Source organism: Rutidosis leptorrhynchoides, chromosome 11, assembly GCF_046630445.1.
Source record: "Rutidosis leptorrhynchoides isolate AG116_Rl617_1_P2 chromosome 11, CSIRO_AGI_Rlap_v1, whole genome shotgun sequence".
Taxonomy (NCBI): Eukaryota; Viridiplantae; Streptophyta; class Magnoliopsida; order Asterales; family Asteraceae; genus Rutidosis; species Rutidosis leptorrhynchoides.
In genome coordinates, this window is record NC_092343.1 from 228,918,483 (window position 1) to 228,934,117 (window position 15,635).

A 15,635-nucleotide genomic window follows, 5' to 3' on the forward strand; every position below is an offset into this window, starting at 1 on the left:
CTCCTAAACTACTACATGGATTTTAGTGAATCAAGTCTTGTTTTGTTCCTATATTAGTACCCTTTTAAGTATAGAAGGATATATCTGAAGGTATTTCGTATGCCCGAGAGACATATTAAATTAACGCGGCTAATATGTTTTGATCCAAGTCGGGTCATACCCAATAACAAGCTTACCGACACCTTATTCGTATTTGATCTTAACGATTGGATCATTGATCGAATACGCGACACTTGAATTTTAAGAAAAATGATTTTCTGATATATTACTTGATGTGTATATAAATTATGGAATAATTTATATAATTAAAACTTAATTATTTATAGGTTAAATAATTAATTATGTTATATTACATTTTATAAAATTGGTTTTATATAAAATGTATACATAACAAATAAATGTGCATGTTTATAAAATATGTTTATGAATACTAGTTTTATAAAACTAGTTTTATAAAACTATTTTATAATAAATATGGAAGTGGCATTGGGAGTTCCATTGAGCATGCCATTTGACTAGCAAAGTGTGTAGTTACTTCAAGAATCAAGAAGCATAAGTAATAATACTTGTTGGGGACTACATACACATGCTAAACACATCAAAACACTTCAAAAACTGCACAAAAAAACTCCCTGAATCTGCTGTAGCTGTCGTGAGCTTTTTTGGGCAAAGAAGGGTTCAAATTTTATTTTGCAAGTTCATTCAAGTGTTGCAATTAAATCCTAACTAAAAGCAAAAGGTGTTGGTGGTTAGCTTGGGGTATAACTACTTGAGGTTTCATCCATTTGAAGCTCTATTCTTCATCATCATCTTCATCACTCTCTACCAAGCTTGGAATAGGTATAAACTCCTTTCTTGCTTGTAGTTTGTAAGTATGTTTCACAACTTGATCCTAATTGGGATTTAACTTTCATTGGTTAAAGTTTAACAAGTCCAAAATTGATAATTACATGCTTCCACAAAGTTTGATTCTTAAAATGTTTTAAGCATTTTGTAACTTGTTAAATCCCAACAATGGTATCTAGAGCCGAAGTTGTTGAAATATGCTTCGAGATGGTTATTAAACTCGCTATATATTTTGCATTTTATGTACATGCATGATTGTAAAATGCAAAATTAATGGTTTTGGGTGGGTTTGATTTTATGGCCGAATTTTAGGAGACCCAAAATGGGTTTTTCGGTTCTTCCATTTGGTCATATTTTGGTTGTATGTTAATGTTCACAATCTAAGCCTTGGCCTTGTGTTTGGTTGAATGTTTGGTTGATTTAATTCATTCTTATGGTTTGTAATATTTATTCATTTGGTTTGTAATATTTATTTATTTGTTATGTAATTTATTTTATATTTGGTATGTAAAATAGATTAGGTTGTATTTTCATTTTTTTAGACAAAATGTATTAGGATATATTTTGTAAAATGATGAAGATGATGAAGACTTGAAGAACACATGAAGAAGCATTTGGATGCAAGATTAAGTGGGAGATTTAAAATCTCCTACTTTGTGTTATAACCCCTTTACCGGTGGCATTTGTTTTCGGCTAAACAAATGTCCACCAAAATGGCTTGATTGTGAACATATGATTTTGCATGCGTGGTTATTTTGTATGATTATGTGGATTGTATGTTTGTATGCTACAAGTTAATCACACAAGTCAACAACTAGAAAATGGCAATTTAATTGGTTAAATTAAAACATTATTAACGACATGCAAAACGTCAATTTAAATGGTTAAATTAAAAATGGCTAAAAGGACATTAATAATCGGTTATTAAGAACATGATAAGGATCATATATATAAAATGGTTTATTTCAAGTAATTGACTAAAATTACAAGACTTGAAAATGGATTTCAAATGAACCATACACTAAATGCATGTTGGTGTATGGCATGATAGTTTTCTCAAACTAGAATTAATGAAAACTTAAAATCCCTTATTAACAAGGTAAACAAGTTAAACTTCATCCTTTTGTGCAACACTTAAAAATATTAGGGAACTCATAATGGGATAAAGGTCACTTAACCGTTATGAGCAAACTAATATGATTAAGGTGAATTTCGCACACTTGTGGGATAAAGGTCACCTAACCACTTGTATGTTAAATTTACACATTTACACAAGTAGGACGACTTGATTTGGGAATCATGAACTTAGGGTCACCGAAGCATGAGAAACAAATAGGCGTTGATGGGATAAATATGCCATGCAAAAGGATTGCATGATCCCATAACTTAGAAGTTGCAAAAGGATTGCAATTGTCATGCAATGACTACCTAGCTAAATCAATTGAATTTAAAGGGTATTGATTGTTAAATTAAAATTAATACATAAACAACTTTGTTAAATTTTGTAGATGGCCGCCAATAACAACAACAACATTCCAAACGCATCTATCAACTTTAACAACCTATCGTTGAGGTCAATCCTCGAAAAGGAAAAACTCAACCATACGAACTTCATGGATTGGTTCTGCAATCTAAGAATTGTCCTCAAACTTGAGGATAGGGCGTATGTGTTGGAAGACCCCATTCCCGATCAACCGGACGAGGATGATACGGAAGGCATGGCTTATTGGGAGAAATATTGCACCGATTCTGTGCAAGTTTCTTGCCTCATGCTTGGTACTATGATACCATAACTCCAAAAGGATTTCGAGCATCATAGTGCATATGACATGATCACACAGTTGAAGGAGATGTTCCTTCAACAAGCTCATGTCGAGCGCTTTGAAACGGTCCGAGCACTTCATGCATGTCGGATGGACGACTCCCAATCCGTTTCATCTTATGTCCTTAAGATGAAAAGCCTAATTGATCGAGCGAACCGTCTAAACTGCAACATGTCTAATTAATTAGCCACGGACCTTATCCTTAATTCCTTGTCAAAGAGGTTTGACACATTTGTAATGAATTACAACATGAATGGATGGGATAAAAGCATTGGCGAATTACATGCCATGCTTAAGACGGTAGAGGCAAGCATGGGTAAAAGGGCTTCACCCGTGTTTACGATCAATGAAGGCGGGTCTAAAAACAATAACACTTCTAAGTCAAAAGCGGCTAAGAGGAAAGGACCTGCCTACCTAGGCAAGGGCAAGGGAAAGGGGAAGGTGGTTACCCCAACCAACAACAACAAGAAGCAAAAGGTTGCCAGAAAAGCTAACCCCAAGGAAGATCCGTGCTTTGGTTGCGGTGAAATGGGTCACTGGAAACGCAACTGCCCGGTCTACCTTAAGGAGTTGAAGGAAAAGAGGGATGCAGGGCAAACCTCAGGTAATGTATATATGGTATACATTGAGCTTAGTATTACTTCTTCTAATACATGGGTATTAGACACAGGATGTGGAACTCATATTTGCAATTCTTTGCAGGGGTTCAAAAGAAGTGATCAAAATGCGGGAACAACAAGTCTATTCATGGGAAATGGAGCAAGGGTGCAAGTGAAAGCTCAAGGAGACTTTGTTTTAAAGCTACCAAGTGGTTTGGAGCTTATTTTGAAAAATGTTTTGTATGAACCTGACTTATCGCGAAACATTATTTCTGTATCCCGTTTGAAACAATATGGTTTTAATCTTAATTTCATTAATGATGATATCCATGTTTCTTTAGATAATGTGTTCTATTTTAAGGCTTCGCCTTCAAATGGTATTTATGAATTGGTTCATGATGACACATCATACAATAGCTCAATGTTTCATGCAAACACCAAGAAACTCAAAAGAGATTTGAGTGATTCCTACTTATGGCATTGCCGCCTTGGTCACATAAACAAGAATCGGATGCATACACTTCAAAAGAATGGACTTTTGAAATCAAATGAACTAGACTCGTTTGATGTATGTGAATCTTGTTTACAAGGCAAAATGACCAAAGCACCTTTCAAAGGGACCTATGAAAGGGCTAAAGACTTATTAGGATTAATACATTCGGATGTATATGGACCTTTTAAGCCCATGACTAGGAAAGGTGAAAAATACTTCGTTACTTTCATTGATGACTTTAGTCATTTCGGATATGTCTACTTGTTAAGACATAAGGACAAAACTTTTGAAGCATTCAAGGAATATCAAAACGAAGTACAAAATCAACTGAATAAGACAATCAAGGTACTTCGTACCGATAGAGGAGGTGAATACCTGAGCGATGCTTTCCAAGATCATCTTAGAAGTTGTGGGATTATCTCGCAACTTACTCTACCCGGGACACCACAGCTTAATGGTGTGTCCAAAAGGAGAAACCGAACCTTAATGGATATGGTTCGATCTATCATGGCTAGAAGCTCGTTACCTCTATCATTCTGGGGTTATTGTCTATGCTCCGCGGCTCGTATTCTAAATATGGCCCCAACCAAGAAAGTGGAACGAACTCCTCATGAGATGTGGTTTGGAAAACCTCCATCTCTATCATACTTAAAGGTATGGGTATGTGAAGCTTATCCTAAGAGTTACGTCCCTAATAAGTTGAATGCTCGATCCACGAAGTGTATCTTCATAGTATATCCCAAGGATGATATGGGATACTATTTCTATGATCCAACCGAGCAAAATGTATTTGTTGCTCGAAAGGCTGAATTCCTTGAAACTAAGTTCCTAATGGAAGGAAATAGTGAAAGGAAGATAGATCTTGAAGAGATTCAAGATCAAGCAGATGATACACAATTGGTTGACACTTGCACTCAACATGAAAATGTTGAGAATGATCAAATGGATGATCAAAATACACAAGACGTTCGCAAATCTGGTAGGATTAGTAATCCTCCTGAGAGATATGGGTTTCTCATGGATGGTTGCTATGTAGTTGATTTGGATGAACCAACAAATTACCAAGATGCTTTATCAAGGATCGATAAAGATAAATGGCAAGAAGCCATGAACGCTGAGATGCAATCCATGTATGACAACCAAGTTTGGGAACTTGTTGCGCAACCTACTGGCTCTAGGCTAGTTGATTGTAAATGGCTTTTCAAAATGAAAACCGACATACATGAAAACTTGGATACATATAAAGCTAGACTTGTAGCAAAAGGTTTCACTCAAACTCAAGGGGTTGACTATGATGAAACTTTTTCACCTGTGGCAATGCTAAAGTCTATTAGGATATTACTTGCCATTGCTGCTCAATATGATTATGAAATATGGCAAATGGATGTCAAGACCGCTTTCCTAAATGGACATCTTGTGGAAGATGTCTATATGGTTCAGCCTGAAGGTTTTGTTGATCCGAAATATCCTAAAAAGGTATGCAAGTTAAAGAAGTCAATCTACGGATTGAAATAAGCATCTAGAATGTGGAATCATCGATTTAATGAGGAGGCTAAGAAATTTGGCTTCATTAAAAATGGTGATGCAGCCTGTGTATATAAGAAAGCTAGTGGGAGCACTATCATGTTCCTTGTATTATATGTGGATGATATATTATTATTTGGGAACGATATTCCGGAAATGCAAGGTGTTAAAACTTGGCTAAGTAAATGCTTCTCCATTAAGGATCTTGGAGAAGCACAATACGTTTTGGGGATTGGGATCTACATGGATAGATCCAAGAAACTGATAGGTTTGAATCAAAGTGCATACATTGAAAGGATCTTGAAAAGGTTCAAGATGGAGAACTCTAAGAAAGGTTTGGTACCTATTCAAAAGGGAACACTTCTCAGTTCATCTCAGTGCCCCACCACGAAAGATGAACAGGAGAGAATGAAGAAAGTCCCATATGCATCTGCCATTGGGTCAATCATGTATGCAATGATATGCACTAGACCGGATGTGTCATGCGCTCTTAGCCTAACAAGTAGATACCAGAATAACCCAGGAAACAGTCACTGGATTGCTGTCAAAAGTATATTAAAATACCTTAGGAGGACTAAGGATATGTTTCTGATATATGGGTCTGGTGAGGAGGAAATCGCTGTAAAAGGTTACGTAGATGCGAGTTTCCAAACTGATCGAGATGATTCTCGATCACAATCCGGTTATGTCTTCACGTTAAATGGAGGTGCAATCTCTTGGAAGAGTTCAAAACAGGATGTTGTTGCTTTATCCACTACAGAGTCGGAGTACATCACCGCATCATTGGCAGCTCAGGAAGCTGCATGGATGAAGAAATTCATCGACGACTTAGGAGTTGTCCCTTCCATTCAGGACCCTCTTGAGATCTTTTGTGACAACGAGGGTGCGATTGCTCAAATCAAAGAACCTCGTGCTCACCAAAAGACCCGTCACATTGAGCGGAGATTCAACTACATAAGGAATGAAGTTGAAAAGGGAAAGATATGTATTCGCAAAGTTCACACAGATCTTAACATAGCGGATCCACTCACGAAGCTCTTACATAGATCAAAACATGCAGGACATGTTTGTGCTTTAGGGCTTCGATATTCTAGTGATTGGTCATGATCTGTGTCAAGTATTGTAACGGAACGAAATCGTTCAAACTCATTAATATAATTATGGTGTTAATTTATTAATCTTGAGTCAGGTTCCTATTTTGCATATTTTATCCATGAATAAGCTATTATTCTAAATTCCGTAGTCGATCACATTTGTGGGAGCAAGTGTGAGGTTTAGACTATTATGAACTTGGATTGGTATACATTCACGGGATGAATGTGGGGCAAGGTTGCAACCAAGGTTTATAGATATTTGTGGGATACAAATATTGGAAGACCCGCCCTCAAGATTTACTAAATGGAGCCTTTGTGGTTGATCACATGTAATCTTGAGTAAAGGCGAATGTCATTGTATCCTCTGACCTGAGATACATATTGAGTTAGGATATTTACCAAATATTGTACCTTGATTCTTTCCTTCGCTATTCTGAGATATGGTAGTTCATAAGGAAAAGCTCAGGTATAATACAAAGTACATATTTAGGACGTATGTAGTCAAGATGGAATTTGTCCCTCTTATTCGTTGAGAGTGAGATGTCTAAGGCCTGATAAAGTTAAATCTAAAAGAGAGTGATCACTCTGTATCTCTTGGAATTAACATGACATCTAGGATGAAAGGATAAATGAAAGATTCACCTATTCATATTCGAGATGGGAACTCGAAAGGGATGATGTTATTGAATGGCACAAAGTCATAACATATTGGGGGTGATGGACGGTCGTTAGGTGGTATCCGTCACTTGCATTAATTTTTTATGTTTCTCGTGCAAGTGGGAGATTGAAGGTATTTCGTATGCCCGAGAAACATATTAAATTAACGCGGCTAATATGTTTTGATCCAAGTCGGGTCATACCCAATAACAAGCTTACCGACACCTTATTCGTATTTGATCTTAATGATTGGATCATTGATCGAATACGCGACACTTGAATTTTAAGAAAAATGATTTTCTGATATATTACTTGATGTGTATATAAATTATGGAATAATTTATATAATTAAAACTTAATTATTTATAGGTTAAATAATTAATAATGTTATATTACATTTTATAAAATTGGTTTTATATAAAATGTATACATAACAAATAAATGTGCATGTTTATAAAATATGTTTATGAATACTAGTTTTATAAAACTAGTTTTATAAAACTATTTTATAATAAATATGGAAGTGGCATTGGGAGTTCCATTGAGCATGCCATTTGACTAGCAAAGTGTGTAGTTACTTCAAGAATCAAGAAGCATAAGTACCAATACTTGTTGGGGACTGCATACACATGCTAAACACATCAAAACACTTCAAAAACTGCACAAAAAAACTCCCTGAATCTGCTGTAGCTGTCGTGAGCTTTTTTGGGCAAAGAAGGGTTCAAATTTTATTTTGCAAGTTCATTCAAGTGTTGCAATTAAATCCTAACTAAAAGCAAAAGGTGTTGGTGGTTAGCTTGGGGTATAACTACTTGAGGTTTCATCCATTTGAAGCTCTATTCTTCATCATCATCTTCATCACTCTCTACCAAGCTTGGAATAGGTATAAACTCCTTTCTTACTTGTAGTTTGTAAGTATGTTTCACAACTTGATCCTAATTGGGATTTAACTTTAATTGGTTAAAGTTTAACAAGTCCAAAATTGATAATTACATGCTTCCGCAAAGTTTGATTCTTAAAATGTTTTAAGCATTTTGTAACTTGTTAAATCCCAACAATATCTTAATAAACTATATAGTTTTTGATTTATTCAAGTCACACTAGACTTAGGTTAGATTCAAGAAAGTCTAGACACTTAGTGAGTAAATAAAAATAAAAAATACCTTTTACTTTAGGTAAAATCATGGAAAATTTACAGGAAGCTTACAACATATATGTGGACATGTGGTTAATTTATTAGGTTCAAATTCAGAGTCTAAGTAACTTTTTAACCTACGAACATTTCAGGGCTGTTTTGGACAGAATCCTGATGAAACTGTTTTGTGTATTTTAGTCAACAAAATTCATGTTTAAAGTTCATTTTAAAACATAGGACATGTAGGAAACTTAAGGTTACTCATCCATAATCAAGATCATGGTTAGCTATATAGTCATCATTGAGTGATTAAACACTCTAGATCAAGCAATTACACCATGAATACTCTTGAATATAGCTAGACAAGATGAATAGAATTAAGTAGTTTGTTATACCTTGAAGAGATTTGATATTATAGCTTCAAGAGAATGATAAAGAGAGTGTTTTAGATCTGGAACTTTAAGTGTATGTGATTGAAAGAGATGGTCAAATGACTAGAGATGAACTAGAGAGGGTTTATATAGGAAAGGTGGTGGCTAGGTGTCACATGGAGAAGAAAAGGGAGGTGGTGACTAATCTTAAGATCATGCATGATGTAGACAAGTGTTAAGGCAATTTGATGACTAAGAATGAACTTATGCATGGTTTAGACATGTGTCCATGCATGTTTGCATGCAATTAAGGGTTAATTATATGTGATAATTAGTATTATCTTAATGGTTAATCCTAGGTTAGTTTTTGTTTAAGTGTAAGTGTATGGTTTAGTGTACATGATCTTGATTAAGGTTTAATTAGTATTTAATCTTGTATTAGTTTAGTTCTTATATTGATTAAGGATGGTTTCTTAATCCTAATACTTGATCATTTTATGTTTTTTTTTTTTAATTTTATAAGTGAAATTTCCAAGTCTTAGAATGTATGGTGATAAACTTGAGTTTCTAGAAATTATGTAATTTCGTGATATTCCTAGGTCAATCAAGACATAAATCATTAAGTTTACTCGTCAAGTCAGAAATTGAAATTTTTAAAGAAGTCAAACTAGATATCCTAAGTCGAAAAGCTAGGGTTATGACATTACCTACCCGTTAAGAAAAATTTCATCCTCGAAATTTAAGAAGTACTTCGATTATCTAATAGATGAGGATATTTATGCCTTATACAGTCCTCAAGTGAACTCTGGACCTCTATGTGCATTCCAACGGACTTTAACAATCGGAATCCTACTATGCTTCAACTTTTTCACTTCACGATCGATCACTTCTATTGGTTCCTTGACAAAATGCAATTTGTCATCGATTCTTAGTTCCTCTAAAGGAATTGCTAAATTCACATCTGTTAAACACTTCTTCAAGTTCGAAACATGAAATGCATTATGAATACCACTAAGCTCCGGTGGTAGTTTTAATTTATATACAACTGGACCAATTTTCTTAGTAATCACAAAAGGTCCTATGTATCTCGGGCTTAGTTTTCCTCGCTTCCCAATTCGTATTACTCCCTTCCATGGAGATACTTTGAGCATGAATTTATCACCCTCTTGAAATTCCAAGGGTTTCCTTCGAATATCTGCATAGCTCTTTTGTCTACTTCTTGCAGTCTTCAACCTTTCTTTGATCTGAAAGATTTTTTTTCGATTGTTTCATGTATGATCTCTGGGCCTGTCAATTGTGTATCACCAACCTCACTCCAACACAGTGGTGATCTACACTTTCGTCCGTACAGGGCCTCAAATGGTGCGGCTCCTGGAAGTAAATCAATCTGAAATTCGACTTGCCTATAAGGAGGTAGACCTGGCAAATCTTTCTGGGAATACTTGTGGGAAAATCTCGGACAATTGGAACGTCTTCTAACCAAATTTCTTTAGTTTTAAGTTCATTTACATGTGCGAGAATAGCTAGATATACCTTCATTAGATATGTTCTAGCTTCCATGCAAGAAATGATATTGAGATTCGTCTTAACTCTATCTCCTTGGATCATTAATACCTCACCACTCTCGAGAGGTATACGGATAGACTTTTCCTTACAATTAATGTTCGCACAATTCTTGGACAACCAACCCATACTAATGACAACATCGAAACTTCCTAACTGTAAGGGCATTAAATCAACTTCAAACAGATTGTTTGACAGATTCAAAACACAACCTCTCATAATCTTATCTGCTTTTATTAACTTACCGTTTCCCAATTCTATAGCATATCTAATGTCTAAGGCGGTTAAAGGCCTATTGATTGCAACACTAAAATCTTTGGCTATAAAACTTTTATCAGCACCGGTATCGAGTAAAATAGATGGTAAATGATTATCAAGAAGGAACGTACCCGTGACTAACTCTGGGTCCTCACGAGCTTCTTTAGTGGAGATCTGAAAAGCTCGACCCTTAGCCACTTCTCCTTTCTTCGCCTTAGGACATTCTTTCTTGAAATGCCCTGCTTGCCCACAATTGAAGCAACCACTCTGTTTCCCCTTTTCATTATTATCATTTCCTAACAAATGAACTCTACAATCCTTCGCGAGATACCCTTGCTTCTTACATCGCTGGCAGACTACAGTACACGTACCAAAATGATGTCGCGTACATCTATTGCAAATATGGTTTCTTCCCTTCATAACCATTCCTCGAACCCCCAACTTGTTGTTTCCTTGCTTCTGGGAATTTCCTTCTTGATTCCCGTTCCACTCACGCTTCTCAGTCGTGATCTTCACATCCATTTTGACATTGATTGACTAACGTCGCACTACTTGCGTCACAAATCATGTGCCATACGGATTGCACTCTGGATCGTCTCTGGCTTTGATGATAGAACATTTTCTCGAATGTCTTCTGACAAACCCTAAATATACCTCTCAACTTTCTTATATTCAGGGGTAACCATAGTTGGGCACATTAAAGCTAATTCCAGGAATCTATTAGTATATCTTACGATATCAGTTCCTTCAAGTTTTAAGTTCCACAACTCGGTTTCTAGCCTTTGAATTTCGTTCCGTGGACAATACTCATCGATCATTATCTTCTTAAATTCCTCCCAAGGGTAGCATATGCTTCATCAATGCCCTTTGATTTGGAAAAAGGAATTCCACCAAGTTAAGGCTCCATCTAAGAGAGTACATGATGCGAACTTCATTCGATCATTGTCTGCGTACTCAGTAATTTCTAAATACCGATTCTAGTTTTTCAAGCCACCTTATTAACCCTACGGGTCCTTCTGTTCCTGAAAAACTCTGGGGCTTGCAACCTAAAAATGCCTTGTAATTGCATTTCTGCTGGACATTTTCCACTTCGAGTCTCCTTCCATTCGCGGCATTTGCTGCACGCCCAGCTTCAGCATTAGAAAGGGCTTCAGCTACTCTTTGAGCTACCATTTCCTCATTCTGAGTGGCACTCATTCCTCTGGAGATAAGAATAGCATAGTGGTAAATGTACATCATACAAGTGTTATGAAAATGAACTAAATACTCATAATAGATAAAAGTCGATTAAGACTTTTAATCATTACAAAATTTGGGTATTCACCTACCCGTTAGTTCACACACATAATGTACATAAACTATTATCAAACTATATGGCATATCTGATAATTGATCCTAACACAACCGATTACTGATCCTAGCACACACAAGCTACCTTTCCTATCATATCCGTTATACATGCATACTATTAAGAGTGTAGGCAAGAAAATTAACACTCCTAGTTACTAACGGTAGATCTAAAGTGGCACAATGGTGTAAACCACCATAACCATCTCGTGCAGCTGGGTTTCCAAACTCGCTACTTTTGTTACAAGTTCTTGATTCCTTGCTGACAAGTCATCCACACAGTACTTCAACAACTCGATCTCCTCCTGTTGCGTACACTGAACACCCTTGATTTCATTAAAATGAGAATAATTACCATCCTGATTCTCTTAGACATACAAATAGTCAACAGTTCCTTGAAGTCGTTCAATACGTCCCTTATGCCTAAAAATTCTAGCTAACAAAGTGTAAATCGTGTCCTGTTATGATTGACCCATTAATCCGTCCCTTCCATTAATGGTCGGAGGTACATTACGTTCATGGTACGGGGTTCCCTCTTGATGATTCCATCTACCTAAAAGGTCACGAACCCACATCCATCGTTGCCAGAATGGTTGGTACGCTGCGAACTCATTCATGTCAGAGTCGTTGTCCGGATTAATCTCTATAGGTACGGTAGAGTTGGATCCTGTGGAGCCAGTGAAGCTAGACGAGGCCATCTTAACATACACAACATATAAAGGTTAGCCTATAGAATTTCTGACGAGTAAAAATAATAATATATGACTCGAAAAATAGTAGAGACCGGAAAATTTTGACTCGGTTATAGGTGGGACACACTAATGCAATCCTAGTTGGTCAGGTCTAGACACACTAATGCCGTCCACATTCCCTATAACCCAAGCTCTGATACCATGTCTGTCACGACCCCCATCTCGATTTCCCAAGACGTGGTGTGAACTTTAACATAGTGTCTCAGGTTATAGTCAACGTAGCAGCGGAAACATAAATATTATTACATCACGGTCTCTGTTTTTAGTTTTGGTACATCGTGGTTGCAAAATACAAGTACAGACGTAGTACAAATACCAATATATCATAATCTAGCCTATCAATACTAGATTTAACAAAAGACATTTTTAAACTTCCACGATGCCCGATCTGAAAATGCTCCAAAAGCTAAGTACCTGAGATAAATACTTAAAACGTCAATATAAATATTGGTGAGTTCATAGGTTTAGTTACAATTCATATTTAATGGACATCAAGATTTCATGTACAAAACAGTTGAAAAGTTATTCTAGTTCATGAGCTTTCGATATCGAACGTTAACGTAAAAGTACCCGAAAACAAGCGTCACTTAAGGTCTAAGTGTAAGTGGTCGAAGGTTATGCATCCAATAGCCTATTAGGCCTATCCTGATGTGAGGAGTCATCCTCAAATAGATCTATTCATAATATTCGCGTTTACCAAACCGGTAATTAACGATATCAAAATCGGGATTTATAAATTGACCTTTGTTACTCAACATAGAATATAGTTGTAAGTACTTGATTCCAATATGTAAAATAGTAAACAAGTATTATCTCATCCCAAAAATATAAAAGATTGATTAAAAATGGGACTACGAACTCACTTGATGCGGTGTAAGGTATACACGGTAGTCGGTTTAAATAGTGTGCGGTGATCCGGGCTTGAGACCTAATGAATATTATGAGGTCAGAGGTCATACTATCCCATATAGTATTCAGAATGAGTCTAAGATCAGTCCCCAAGTATTCTTACATGTCCATTTCGATTTTTGATTGGAAACATTATATAATTCGTAGTTTTAAGTTTCAGCAATTCTGTTCAGTTTTACCTTCACATTATATTATGTGTTTCTACCAATATAGATATCCATTTAAGGTGAGATTACCACCTATAGAAAGTTTATTGAGTCCCTAATCTAACCATGTAAGGTTAGCTTCTGGATTCAAAGTATAAATTGGTCAAATTTATGATTTCCTACAAGTGTGCAATTCTGTCCAGATTTATACTATAAGCTTCCATGCATACTTATAATTAGTAAATCACCTTTGTTTGACTTGTGGATTTTAAAAAACACTAAAAAGATACAAAATAACATGTGGTAAAAAGGATTAACTTCCAGCTATTCATTTGGTTAGTTTTTCAAGACCATACTTTAGACCAAAATCAGACTACAACAGTTTTCTTTATTAAATCTATATAGCCTTTTCTCCTAAAATACTACATGGATTTTAGTGAATCAAGTCTTGTAGTGTTCCTCTATTAGTACCCTTTTAAGTATAGAAGGATATATCTTAATAAACTATATAGTTTTTGATTTATTCAAGTCACACTAGACTTAGGTCAGATTCAAGAAAGTCTAGACACTTAGTGAGTAAATAAAAATAAAAAATACCTTTTACTTTAGGTAAAATCATGGAAAATTTACAGGAAGCTTACAACATATATGTGGACATATGGTTAATTTATTAGGTTCAAATTCAGAGTCTAAGTAACTTTTTAACCTACGAACATTTCAGGGCTGTTTTGGACAGAATCCTAATGAAACTGTTTTGTGTATTTTAGTCAACAAAATTCATGTTTAAAGTTCATTTTAAAACATAGGACATGTAGGAAACTTAAGGTTACTCATCCATAATCAAGATCATGGTTAGCTATATAGTCATCATTGAGTGATTAAACACTCTAGATCAAGCAATTACACCATGAATACTCTTGAATATAGCTAGACAAGATGAATAGAATTAAGTAGTTTGTTATACCTTGAAGAGATTTGATATTATAGCTTCAAGAGAATGATAAAGAGAGTGTTTTAGATCTTGAACTTTAAGTGTATGTGAGTGAAAGAGATGGTCAAATGACTAGAGATGAACTAGAGTGGGTTTATATAGGAAAGGTGGTGGCTAGGTGTCACATGGAGAAGAAAAGGGAGGTGGTGACTAATCTTAAGATCATGCATGATGTAGACAAGTGTTAAGGCAATTTGATGACTAAGCATGAACTTATGCATGGTTTAGACATGTGTCCATGCATGTTTGCATGCAATTAAGGGTTAATTATATGTGATAATTAGTATTATCTTAATGATTAATCCTAGGTTAGTTTTAGTTTAAGTGTAAGTGTATGTTTTAGTGTACATGATCTTGATTAAGGTTTAATTAGTATTTAATCTTGTATTAGTTTAGTTCTTATATTGATTAAGGATGGTTTCTTAATCCTAATACTTGATCATTTTATGTTTTTTTTTTAAATTTTATAAGTGAAATTTCCAAGTCTTAGAATTTATGGTGATAAACTTGAGTTTCTAGAAATTATGTAATTTCGTGATATTCCTAGGTCAATCAAGACATAAATCATTAAGTTTACTCGTCAAGTCAGAAATTGAAATTTTTAAAGAAGTCAAACTAGATATCCTAAGTCGAAAAGCTAGGGTTATGACAGGTCAGAACCTCACGATGTATCCATATGTAAATGTATTCGTCCTTATGGATTATGACGGGTTACTTCAACAAAGACTCATCACTCCATTGAGCGAACCCATCAATTTCCATTCTAAGTCGTTCCACCTTTGATGGTGGAAAGAAGTGATTGATAAACGCATCGGTTAAATCTTGAAAGTCCTAATCGAATCGGAAGGTAAGTTCCTTAACCATACTTTCGCCTATCCTTGAAGAAGTGTAAAGGGGAATGCCCTTAACTTAAAAGTGTCATCGGTCACATAATTGTTCTTATAGATATCACAATGTCGTTAAATTGTTGAATGTGTTCGAACGAATTTATCCTCTATCAAATCATGAAAGAACATATCTTTGATCATTGTGAAGAAGTTTCCCTAAATCTTCCAATTATCGGCTCCAATTGGTGGTTTTGTAATAGCTGGAGGCACCATGGTAGGTCTAACCAACCTATCATTCCA